This window comes from Fundulus heteroclitus, unplaced genomic scaffold (genome assembly GCF_011125445.2).
Source record: "Fundulus heteroclitus isolate FHET01 unplaced genomic scaffold, MU-UCD_Fhet_4.1 scaffold_79, whole genome shotgun sequence".
Lineage (NCBI taxonomy): Eukaryota > Metazoa > Chordata > Actinopteri > Cyprinodontiformes > Fundulidae > Fundulus > Fundulus heteroclitus.
In genome coordinates, this window is record NW_023397241.1 from 1,137,027 (window position 1) to 1,149,483 (window position 12,457).

At 43.7% G+C, this 12,457-nt stretch overlaps 1 protein-coding gene across 1 annotated transcript in view; it reads left to right on the forward strand.

Annotated features, from left to right (window-relative positions):
- LOC105922322 (trimethylguanosine synthase) overlaps nucleotides 1-12,457 on the forward strand; it is a 351,997-nt gene that overhangs the window by 170,603 nt on the left and 168,937 nt on the right. The gene's annotated exons all lie outside the window — the stretch shown is intronic.

Sequence of the window (12,457 nt, forward strand, 5' to 3'; positions counted from 1 at the left end):
TTAGAAGGATTGCGCACGCTCTCAGAAACCATGCACGAGCACTCCGGAATCTCTAACCCGTTCGAGGAGTGGATGACTGGTGTGTTTGGCAAGTGAAAAAGTCTGATCATCTCTTTTTATCTCTCTTGCAGTATTTGTAGCAATATTGATTGCATGTGGTTGCTGTTGCATTCAATGCATTTGCTCATTGACAGTCCGCCTCATATCCTCCACCATTGAGAAACAGAACCCCAGAGTTATGATGCCTTTGTTAGTCACAGCACCTGTGGAGGAGAACGAGGACACTTGGTTTGAGCTGATGCATGTATAAGATTTAACAAGAAGTATTACTGTTTTTTGGGAAAATATGTGTTTTTCTTTTATTACTTATTACCATTGCAATATAATCAAGTATTTACCAATGGTGTCATGACAAACCAGTAAAGGCCAGTCCAAACAGTGGGAAAGAACAGAAACTCCGGTTCACATGCAGCAGGAGAAAACAACAAGAGAAGATAGTTATTAGGGAGTAAGATAGCGATAAGATGTGTGCGTCATTCCTTGTGTGACCTTGTATAATCTATGTTCTAACTTTAATAAAAACAAGCCTAAACGGGGGGAGAAGGAGAGTTGTTGCCCGCAGTCGGCAGGTGTATCATCTCTCCCCTTTGCAAAGGTAAAATGGAATTCTGTGTCCATGGCTGAGTTATTATTCGAAAGTCCTGCACAACGAATTAACGAACCCGGGGGAAGCAAGACGGCTTCAACAATTTGTTTTTTGCCAACCGTCAACAAAACTCCACGAAGAAGAAACTTTTAACAAAACTTTATTTACAAAAGGCCAAAACAATTAAACCATTTAATTACAAATATTGTGTCATTTACTTAAAATACTTATATAAGGATCTTGTTTAATTAATTAATAGTTCTCCTCTCTCAGACACTTCACTTAAAATCTTATTAAAACCCCACAACTGCATAAAATACTCCATGTTCTGTGTGGCTCTGTGGAAGTAAAACTCCTGTCTCCAACAACCCTGGTCCCATGCCGTCACACACATCCAGCCTTGGCCCACAGATTAAAGGCTCCTGTAAAAGCCAGTGCAGAAAGTCGTTTGGGACGGTTTTAGTTTAAACAGGGCACATGAAACACCCTGATAAAACTTAGCCAATCCCCTTAACTTTAAAAGATTTAAATCTGTTAAAAACAGAGCAGCATCCAGCCCTAAATTATTTACACGTCTAAAAATTCAGCTGGCCACGTCCCTCTACACTAAGTCAGGCGACCTCCACACTAAGTCAGGCGACCCTGAACAAAGCGTAATCTAAAAGCTGCTGTTCTTCCGGCCAGGTGGACAAGGCCCTGAACCCCCTCTTCTCTGGGTAAAAACAACACAGACTGTGGCACCCAATGAAACCTGTTCCAAAATAAATGTAACATTTTCGGTTGTATGTTGGCCAACAAACCAGACAGTGGGTCTAAACAGGAAAGTTTGTGCCACAGCTGTGAAACAACAAGGTTGTTTAAAACCAATACCCTTCCTCTATAAGACACGTGGGAGTGTAGCCATCTCCACTTTGCCAGTTTACTTTCTACTTTCTGTTCCACGTTTTCCCAGTTCTTTTTCTCAGTGTTTTCATTGCCTAAAAACAGACATCTTTAAAACCATCTTTTTTACATACAAGTCCTTGAGGGAGAACTGGGAGCCCTTCACGCCATTCGGCCACTGCCAGGGCTTCGCTTTTTCCCCAGTACACCTTTGCAGAAGATAAAACAGAGAAATGATTTGTTATCTCAGTCAGTTCGTCAACATCTTGCTGGTTTCTTTTTTTCCCCCCAGTGTCCTGTCTAGCAATGTGGCAATAGGAATTGATGTCTCAATGCCAGATAGTGTAAATAGCTTTATTGTGATTCATGCAGGGAGAATTTCAAATTATATGGACACTACAATGGGAGAGTAAAGGAAGAACAAGAAGAGAGAGAGAAAAAAAAGAGAAGAGGTGAAAGAAAGAAGAGATAAAAGGGAGAGAGTGATAAAACGTTCTCTGCTCCATCACCTGGAAAGAGAGATGCAAAAAGAACAGCACAACCAACAGACATAAAGCAACAGATACAATCGAATAACACCTAGATGCCATTGCTAAATCATATGTATTATTATTTAAGCTGACATGTGTAATGTGATACCTGAAAAAAGAAAGTGAAAGAACATGAATAAATAAATAAATTATAAGCTTTCTGTATATAAGTGAACATTTAATACCTGGGACCCAGCACCTGTGGGAGTTTGTGAGAGTGCACTAGTTTAGGTGAAAATTATCCAGAAGGAAATAGCTTGATAGTGGTTGTGGAGAACCAAAGGCCCGCCTTCCCTGAGCACAGAGGCAGGAGTCATGGGACCCATAACCCCGGACTCCCAAAGGGGCCCCTAAAGCAGGGCGCCCAGGAGTGGCTGACACAGGATATCTGCAACCCCCCCCCCCCCCCGCGGAAAGAGGTGAGACGACCCCGAGGAAATCCCCCAGCCACCGCAATGCCGACGCCCCCAAGAGCCGCGGGGACGAGCCCGTGGGCTCCGCCGGCAGCCAGCCCCGCTGAAGTGGTCCCGGCCATGGGTCCTGAGGGCCAGGGGCGCCCCACGGCGGGGGCCCCGGCCATCCCCCGGGGGGCCAGGCCCCGCAAAGCAGCCGCCGGGAGTGGGCCGGCGCACGCCCGGGAACCCGCCCCAAACCGGAGGCCCACCAATGTGCCAGAGGGCCAAGGCGCCCGCCAGCGCAACAGAGGAGGGCAGGACGTGAGGGGATAGGGTCCGCACCTAGCGGAGACTTGAGATGTTCTTGGGAGAGGGAGCGGACCGTACCCATACCTGGGGGGAAAAAAAAAAAAAAAAAAAAAAGGAAAACTCATTCACACCATCCCTCCCTTGTGCCCCACTCACCCCACACAGATTTGTTTAAAAAAGGACGCTGTACACACATTCCCACATAACACTCACATCCAACACTCAGAAGAGGGGGGTCACCCTAAATCAGCTATACGACTGCTTGTGCCCGACCCCCGGACCAGACGCCCCCCAGACCAGGCCCCCCAAAGAGGAGGGGCCAACACGACCCGTGCGGGCCACCCAGCCAGAACCCCCCCTCACCCCCTAAATACCTAATAAACCCCCTCCCTCCCCCACCTTACCCTAGCCACCCCTGCCCCCCACCCCTCCTGGAGGGAACAGAGGCGTCAGCCTCAGACCTGGCTAGCCGCTGACTACCCATAGCAGCCCCCCGCCAAGACCTCGGACATAGTGGCCCGCACCTCCTCCAGGCCCCAGACTCCTTGCCGCCATCGGAGAACGGGGGTGTGCAAAAGACCCCGATCCTCCCTACGCCCGCTCAGATGTTGTGTTGTTGTATGTTGTTCTCAAGTGTGTTTAAAAACTGGGAGCGTCGAAAAGGGTGCACGGCACAGCCCACCCCCCCTCCGGAAAGAAGCTGGTGCCAGCGCACCCCCTCCAAGCAACTGCCCAGAACCCTCAATGTCTAAGTGCGAGAGGAGGTGAAGGGAGCCGTCCGAGGTGAGGCTCACACAACATAAGCCACCCCCCAGACGTCTTGGCGATCAGACCGGCGCCAAACCCAAACCTCTCCATTGCTCTTCACAGGAAGCCAGTTCTTAGACCCAATGAACCGGAGACCTCCAAAACATCCCAAATTAGGTAGATGTTATCTACCATGGACCTGCCGGGGACGTAGCAGGTCTGGTCCCGGTGGATGACCTGCTCCATAGCTTCTCTGAGCCAAGTTGCCAAGACTTTGGAGAGGATTTTATAGTCGGTGCAGAGGAGAGACAAAAGGCGCCAGTTCAAGCGGGAGTGAGCCTGTGGCCAAACTCTCCTTATAGACATCTAGCAGATCTTCTGCTAGAATGTCCCATTAGGCTTTGTAAAACTCCACTGTGAGACCATTGATGCCTAGGGCCTTCTGGCCCTGCATACTAAAGAGGGCTTTGTGGAGCTCTTGTACCCCCAGAGGGTGCTCCAGCTGTACGTTGGTCTCCTCAGAGACCTGGGGCAGCCCACTGCAGAACTCCCCAAGCAGCTCCTCGTTCTCCCAGTACTCACTGTTGAAGAGAGAGGAGTAAAACTCTACAGCCCTCCTCATAATCTGGCCTGGTTCACTCACCTGCTGCCCTGTGTTGGATAGTAAGGAATGGATCACCTTCCTCTCCCTGCGTTTCCTCTCCAAGCTACAGAAGAAGCTAGAGAGAGCATCCATCTCTGTGATGTTCTGAACCCGAGACCTGACCAACACACCTTGGACTTTAGACTCCAGCAGGTTGGCTAAAACTAGCCTTTTGGATTTGAGAGCTTCAATATGATCTGGTGACGTCATAAGTGACATTAAGAGTGTGCTGGTGACAAAGTTGCTTGACTTGAACTTTTCCACGGTCCCACCACTGCCTTAGAGAAATAAAATCACCCTTTCATTGTCTAAAAACAGTCCAAAAATAACTTAGAGCTTCTCTAAAACTACGATTGTATGTTAAAGCCAGATTAAAATGCCAGTAGGCGCATTTAGGTAAAATGTTTGTGATAAAAACATTCCCTAAAAGCAAAGAGTGATCTGTAAAAGCTACCGGTAAAATCTGACATGTTTTAAACACATTAAAATGATGCTTAAAACAATAAAAACGATCAATATGAGATAAAGAGATGCAGTTTTCTTTAACGAGGGACCATGTGTACTGTCTGGAGCCTGTATGCATCCTCCTCCATACATCCACCAGGCCGTGGGACGAGACCAGCTGCCGCAGGGCTTGATGGGAGGCTGGGTGAGGCTCTTTGCGATTTCGGTCTAACAATTCGTTTTCTGTTGAAATCCCCACTTAAAAAAACATAATCATTAGACCTGCAATCTCCCAACCTCTCCCCAATTTTCTGTAAAAAAAACGCTTCCTCTCTGCACTGACATTAGGAGCATAAATATTGATAAAAACCATGTTAAAATGGTCAAACTTAGCTTTTACTAAAATAATGATATTTTTTACATTAAAATAGTTTGGGGTGAAAGCTCAGGAAAAGAGGAGGCCCACCCCAGAACTCAGGGAGGTGCCATGGCTAAAAAAAGCTTATCCCTTCCATTCCTTGTGCCATTCTGCTTCATTGTTAAGATCACTGTGCGTTTCTTGTAAAAGTAAAACACTGATTTTTTTCTGTTTTGCCGTTTCATAAATCGTTGTGCGTTTTACAGCCTCCCTAGCTCCATTAACATTTAAAGAAGCTATTTTAAAGTTACCCATATTGGGTGAAAGGCTAAAAACACCTCCACAATAAAACACACACAATAAAAATATTAAGGAGCTAGAGCACATCATTATGTTCAAAATTGTCTTCTCACTTTTCCCATTATTTTCTTGAGTCTAAAAACCTCCTGATCAGAACACCCAGATTCTTATTTTCCTTTGATATAATACCTCACAGAGAAGTAAAACATTTTTAAATTGGGAAAATATTTTTTAACTTTTATTCCTCTTAATCCCTTTGTTTCCTGGAGAAAACTGTTAAAAGACTCTACAGGATAATGTGCCTCTGCACAGCTGCTGTGGGACAGAGACACCTCTCTGCTGTCAGACAGCTCACCTTCACTATCACTGCTGTCTGACATCTTTTTTTGTGTGGCCAGCTTGCCGACCTGTTTACTGTTCTGGACAGCAGCTACTACATTTTTCCTCTTATTGCGCCTTTTTAAATTCATAGGAGCCTCCTGCTGCATCACCTGCTCCCCCTTGCCTTTCTCCTCCACAGGAGCTACCACAGGCTCCTCCACACTGACCTACCCTCCATCAGCGAGCACCTCACCTTTCCCTCCCTGATCTCTACACACACCAGTCACCTCACCACCAGTTTCACCCTCCTGCTCTGCACACACACCATCCTGCTCCTTCTCACCCTGATTCTCCCCCTCCTCACCATTCACACAAGTTTCCCCACCACCACGTACCACCGTGCTGCCCTCACCACACATCCACTATTCTGTGGATCAGATGTTTTGTCCACATTTTTGTCCTCCACCAAACTCCCCTGCTGGTCTCCAGCGACCGGTATGGCGACACGTTTATGTCAAAAGGTTTGCGAGCAAAATAAATATACTCATGTATGTTGAGCTACTTCTGTGCATGGTTTATCTACCGCCGTGCAAGAAACTGCCACTTTGAGAGGAGAAAATCGCTCTCCGCTCGCGCCTGCTCCTCCCACGCGCGCTCGGGGTTTGATTTTCTATCCAGCGGCTTACGCTCAAGGACGGCTGCGCTCTCGGAAGCGTCTCTGCCCGCGGATGGATTTACTCCTAGTGTGAAGGAAAATGTGTTTTAATAGGTTGGGCGGAGACAAACCCTCTTTTTTAAGCCTCCTCCTGATTGGGCCTTGCAGACACGATCACACAGGAAGTAGTCAGGAAGCTTTTTTTTTTTGCTTCTTTTTCCCCAGGTACGGGTCCAGTCCGCTCCCTCTCCCAAGAACATCTCAAGTCTCCGCTAGGTGTGGAGCCCATACCCCCATGTCCGGCCCTTGTCCGCTGCACTGGCAGGCGCCTTGGCCCGCTGGCGCATTGGTGGTCCTCGGGTTTTGGGCGGGTTCCCTGGTGGGTGCCGGCCCATTCCCGGTGGCTGCTCCACGGGGCCTCGCCGGGCGCCCCTGATTGTTTACGATAGACTGTCTTTGTTTTGTCTCATGGGAAGGCCACGGTGCAGTATTAGGGGAAGCCCGAAAAGCGAGGCAGGCAGAGACAGGGCAGACAGAGACTGCAGCGGAACCGTGGGGTGCGATTACTTTCCAACTATGTGAATCTCCGCTCTGTTTCTCAATAAAAGTGCTGGAACGTCCTACCACCGTCTCGTCATTTAGTAAAGATGGGAACTCAGTTATTATTGCTTAGAATTCCACCCAAAACTCCCATAACAATTTGGCGTAAACGAACAAGATCTCCGACCGACGAGCCGGGGAGTCCGGGGACAGGAGCTGCTTTGGCCGGCCTCTGGTACCCCGAATGGATTTTCAAGGGACGTGGAGGAGCTCCTGGTCTCGGAGCGTCTCTGGGCGTCGGCGCGAAGATCCGAACCTTTCTTTAATGAGACGGTAAGGGGATTATTTTCCAGCTCTTTTAAAAACAAACGCAATTGGTCAAAAATGCTTGCAAGCTTTTAAATTTAAACCCCATTTTAAAGTATACCTCAAGAAATTTTAAAATTTAAAACTGTAAACCTAAAAGGTAGTAAAAGTAAAAGTCGGTAGAAATAATGAATTATATTTAATCCTTAAGGCAAATTCAATTCAATTCAATTCAATTTTATTTATATAGCGCCAAATCATGAAACATGTCATCTCAAGGCACTTTACAAAGTCAAGTTCAATCATATTATACAGATTGGGTCAGATTATACAGATTGGTCAAAAATGTCCTATATAAGGAAACCAGTTGATTGCATCAAAGTCCCGACAAGCAGCATTCACTCCTGGGGAAGCGTAGAGCCACAGGAAGAGTCATCTGCATTGTACATGGCTTTGTTGCAATCCCTCATACTGAGCAAGCATGAAGCGACAGTGGGAAGAAAAACCACCCATTAGCGGGAAGGAAAAACCTCCGGCAGAACCGGGCTCAGTATGAACGGTCATCTGCCTCGACCGACTGGGGTTACAGAATAAATAAAACAGGGTTCGCAATACCGAACGGTGACTAAGGTTCAAACATTAAACTAAAATTCAAAATTTCATTAAAATACGTTTTCAGCTGAAATACGGACTCTCATGCTGGGAGAAGGATGGGCAGAGTGATTTTCACCTGGAGAATGGGTGACCAGCTGAGCAGTTTGCAGCTGGTCCATTAAAGTCCTCTTGTCTTGGTTTTGTACAAGAGGCTGTCCACTTCTGTTGTGGATGAAAGCGGCAGGGATGCTTAAGTCCTTGACTGTTGCGAAGACGTTCGCAGCTTTGATAAGTGGGGACCCCAACCATTATACCAAAAAGGCGACCATCACATGTGAGGCCTTTCATTTTAGTTGGTCGATCGTGCTAAGGACGAGTAGAAAATGATAATAAAACACAAAAAAAGGATAAAATAAATAAAAACAAAAAAAAAAAAAAGTCTGGATGCATAAGAGTCCGTGTAATGGGTAAAAGGCAGAGTTTCTCAGGGTCAAGCCTAGCCCCAGGGTGAGACGTTCGATTTCATGCTGAAAAGTAGGGGCCCAGAAGCATAGCATGCATAAATTATTTGAAATGATTTGATTAAACATGCAGATTTCCTACAAAGGGGTTATTATTATTATTACTATTATTTTATTTTATTGCAGTACTGCTACTATAATAAAAATGAAATTAAGAGAAAAAAGAAAAGCGAAAATTGAATAAAATGAATTTAAAAAAAGGAAACGGAAACGAAACTAAAAAGGCGTTGCACCGGGGAAGCGTTTACGTGGGGACCGACCGATAAGGCACTTCCGTTGTGGATAAAAGTGTTCTGAACTGCTAATAACGACGTATAACTTTCAAAAATGGGTATGCGTCCAAGTGTCTGCGAGACAAAGAGTTGTATCCTTGCGGGACTGAAGCGTAAAAGCGCGTGTGGACGAAACATTCGGGGGGTCGTAACCAGCGCACGCTCTCCACCTTTTAAACTAAGCGGGAACTTAACGCGTTCAATACATCTTTCGGCGTTGGCGTTTAAAAATTATGAAAAACATAGAACTATTTAAGATGGTGAAAAAGCAGGCCTGCACGTGTTTGTCTGAATGTCATCGTTTGTATGTAGCTGTACGTATGTATGTATCTATGTAACTAAACGTTCATCTGTTTGAATTTATTTGTTTTGGGAGAACTGCAGCTCCGTAATTCAAATGACATTTTAAACATGGACTATGTTAACAAAAAGGTAAAGTAAAAGAGATATTTAAATAACAAAGTTTTTTTTTTTTTAACATTAAATATCAGGACCAAATTAAATTGATACACGGTGAGATTAACATGTCTTGAACGGAATTATTTCAGCTTTGTTAGAAATTGGAACTGGTAATAAGCTTTACATAAGCTTGTTAAGTTTACTGTTTTACAAATTTAGGCTGAGATCCTATCACTTGTTTTTTAGCCCTAAAGTAATTTAAAATTACTGAGATCTCATTTCTTATAATAATAATGATTCATCACAAACCAGTCCACGTGAAAGAAGTTTAGATATAGATGATTTTTGATTTAAATAGATGAGGAAAAACTGTGCTTTGAACAAACTGTATGGAACTAAATATGAATTGCTTTCCTAAGGGTTTTCTATTTATTTATTTTATTTCTTTTCACTTGGGAATTGAATGCAACTAATGAGAAATTTTGAAAAGCGTCAAAATATCAGAAGGCCACGTTACACGCGTCATCAGTTACAAAATCATCTGATGTTATTAGTTATGCTGAGCTGAGGCGAAACCTCAGAGGGACAGTATAACCTGAGAAGGACAATAGATATGATAAACAAATCTGACCATGATTTAAACATCTGAATGTTATGGCAAGGCTGGGTCTGTGTGTTCTGGCCTGGGGGCACGAAAACTATGTCAGAGGGGAAAAATAAAATAAAGCCAGCTTCTGAAGGGTTAAATTCTAATTCTAATCTTGGTTTGTTTTGGGTATCTCAATGTGCTGAATTATGGGGAAAACTCTTATCATTTATAGAGAAACACTAGAAGTTCAGTAAACTAAAAAGGGAAAAAATCATTGTTTTAAAGTTTCACCCTTGACCAATTAAGATTGGAAAGGTATATATAAATAAAAGTATTACTAACAGCAAATACACATGGTCAAAGGGCCAGAAGGATATCAAAAAGGTTTGTAATAAGTCAAAAACCTATGTCATATTGGAGAAGACATAATTGTGCTCCTTGGAAAACAATTTTGTTTTAGTTTTTTTTTGGTTGATTTATTTCGTTTTTTGTTTTCTTTCTTTTGGAGGTGTTTTGAACAGAGTTTCAAAGGAAAGGTGAAGAATAGAAACCTTCCCAGGATCAGAAAAAAAGGGAAAAACATCACATTAAAGGGACACTAAGGGGACCAGGGTTTTAACTGCATGCTATTAACACTCTTGTTTTTCTCTGAGTTATTGCTTTCAGATTAAAGGAGACGCCACCTTTCTGCCAACAGAAGACTCTGAAAAGACAGTGCTAGCAGTGCGGTAAGGAGTTATAATCAGATTTGGACACTAATTGGACAGAGGGATAGTTTTTAGTTTTGCTGCACTGGCGTCGTCCAGCATGACAGAGACCATGTCTAATGCTGCAGGCAGTATTAGCTCCTCTGCTATGGTGTGGGGCTTTTTGCACTGCGCAGTTTGGTACGCCACCTTATATGATGCTAACAGCGTACGATGGTTTACTGAAGTAGCCTTCACAAAGCGGGATGACTGTGGGCAATATTCAGCACGTTTTCTGAAAAAACTCTAGCGGTTTATCGGCGTGATTGGGGTGTAACGTATTTAAGTGATGCGCTAATTTGTTTGGCTTCATGCTGTCCGCTGCAAGCATTTTTAGACACCAAACACAGCGGTCTTTCCTCTTCTCCAACTGTAGTCACCGAGAAACCAAGCGCTAAATACGCTTCGTCGTATTTCCTCGTCTTAGCTTTCGGGTGACTTTCTTTTGTCTCATTATCTTTGTCTCTCTCTGCTTTTCTTTTCATCCCTGTTAAAAACTTTTTCATGTTGGGGGTTGTTATGTTGAATAACGGAGGCCATAGACAGAACGCAGTCGGAGCTTTCTGTTGACTCAATGCTAACCAAGGCAAACCTGTTGTCTTGTAAGTCGTAAAATGTTGCACTGTCGCAAACGTGACAGAAGTAACAATGAGAGCGCCACTGCCCCCTACTGTAGTGGATGCGCAATTACACTTTATACTAGTACGGTCAAAAAAAAAAAGCCTGTTCCCCAGGGTCACACGCGCCCCCCCAGGTATCGCACCGCGCCCCCACTATTTGAGAAGTACTGGCCTAATAGGTGTTCCTGATATCTGTTACAATACATAAAATAATTACAGTTTGTATGTATATAGTTAAAATAATATGTATTATTATTACATTTATTCCTCTTTTTTAACCTTCAGTTTGATAATGATTGTTTGCTGTTATGTTATTTTATTATGTTTTTATTGTTAGATCATAATTGCTGTTCTATTCTGAAGTTTTATTACCATTTATAGGATTAAACTGAATAAAATACCAATTAATTGCAAAATGTCTGTATAAAGTGTTTTGAATTATCACTATCCATCCCTTATTTTTTAGATTTTTTTAATGATCAAATACTGACTAGCAAAAATGCTTGCAATGTTGTGTTCCCTTTCTGACCAAATGTTATGGTTGGTTGTAATCGCAATGCACAACCTGATATTTATCTAACAGAAATATCTAAAAATATCAAAATATAGTCTTTTAGAATGTCTAAATAAATATATAAATAAAAGAAAACGAATGAAATGGAGAAATCATGTCTAAAAAAAACAAGGCGAATTAAAAAGCCTCTCTATGTAAGCTTTTCTCACTTAATTTTTTTATGTTAAAGGCCTGCACTCTATTTTTATGTGAAATATTGCATTTATTTAAAAAAAAAGGCTTCGGTCACTTTAAAACGGGAAGAAGCCATGTGTGACCCCTAAACGAAGAGGACCAGAGGGTTAATAATACTGCTATGTAGACTACATGAGAGAACAGCCTGGGTATCTTTTCTAATATTTATTAGTTTATTATAGTGTAAACTGAAATATTATACTGTGTTTTACAGAGAAGGCATGATACGCATCTGGAGGAATACTCTCAACTGACTTCAACAGCCTGCAAGAGGCCATCAGAAGGTGGAACAGGCTTCAAGGCGAAGCAACTGAAGCTGATGGAGACCAAGCAGGTGTCTCAGAAGACGATTGATGGGGCTATCCTCCGCTTCATTGTTCAAGGTCTCCAGCCCTTCTCCCTGGTTGAGAAACCATCCTTCCAAGACCTTATTACAGAATTACAACCGAGTAGTGCCGTCATGTCCCGCACAACTGTGCGGCGCAAGATTGATTCAGCTACATCTAAAATGAAAGAACATCTCAAGAACGAAATGAAAATGGTACCATACATTGCCACCACTACTGATTGTTGGACGGCCAGGAGAAGGAGCTTTATAGGTGTAACAGCCCACTGGCTCGATCCTTGCAGTTTTGAACGCCGTTCAGTTGCCCTTGCTTGCCGTCAACTAAGGGGCTCCCACACATTCGATGCCTTGGCAGCTGTTTTGACCGACATTCATGCAGAGTATGAAATAAGTCTAAAGGTTGTTAGAACTACAACAGACAACGGGTCGAATTTCGTCAAAGCGTTCCGTGTCTTTGGTCAGCAGGATGAAAATAACAATGAAGAGTTAGTTGCAGAAGGCACAATCGAAGAAGTAGTAGAAGATTGTGATGCATCTGATGGTAAA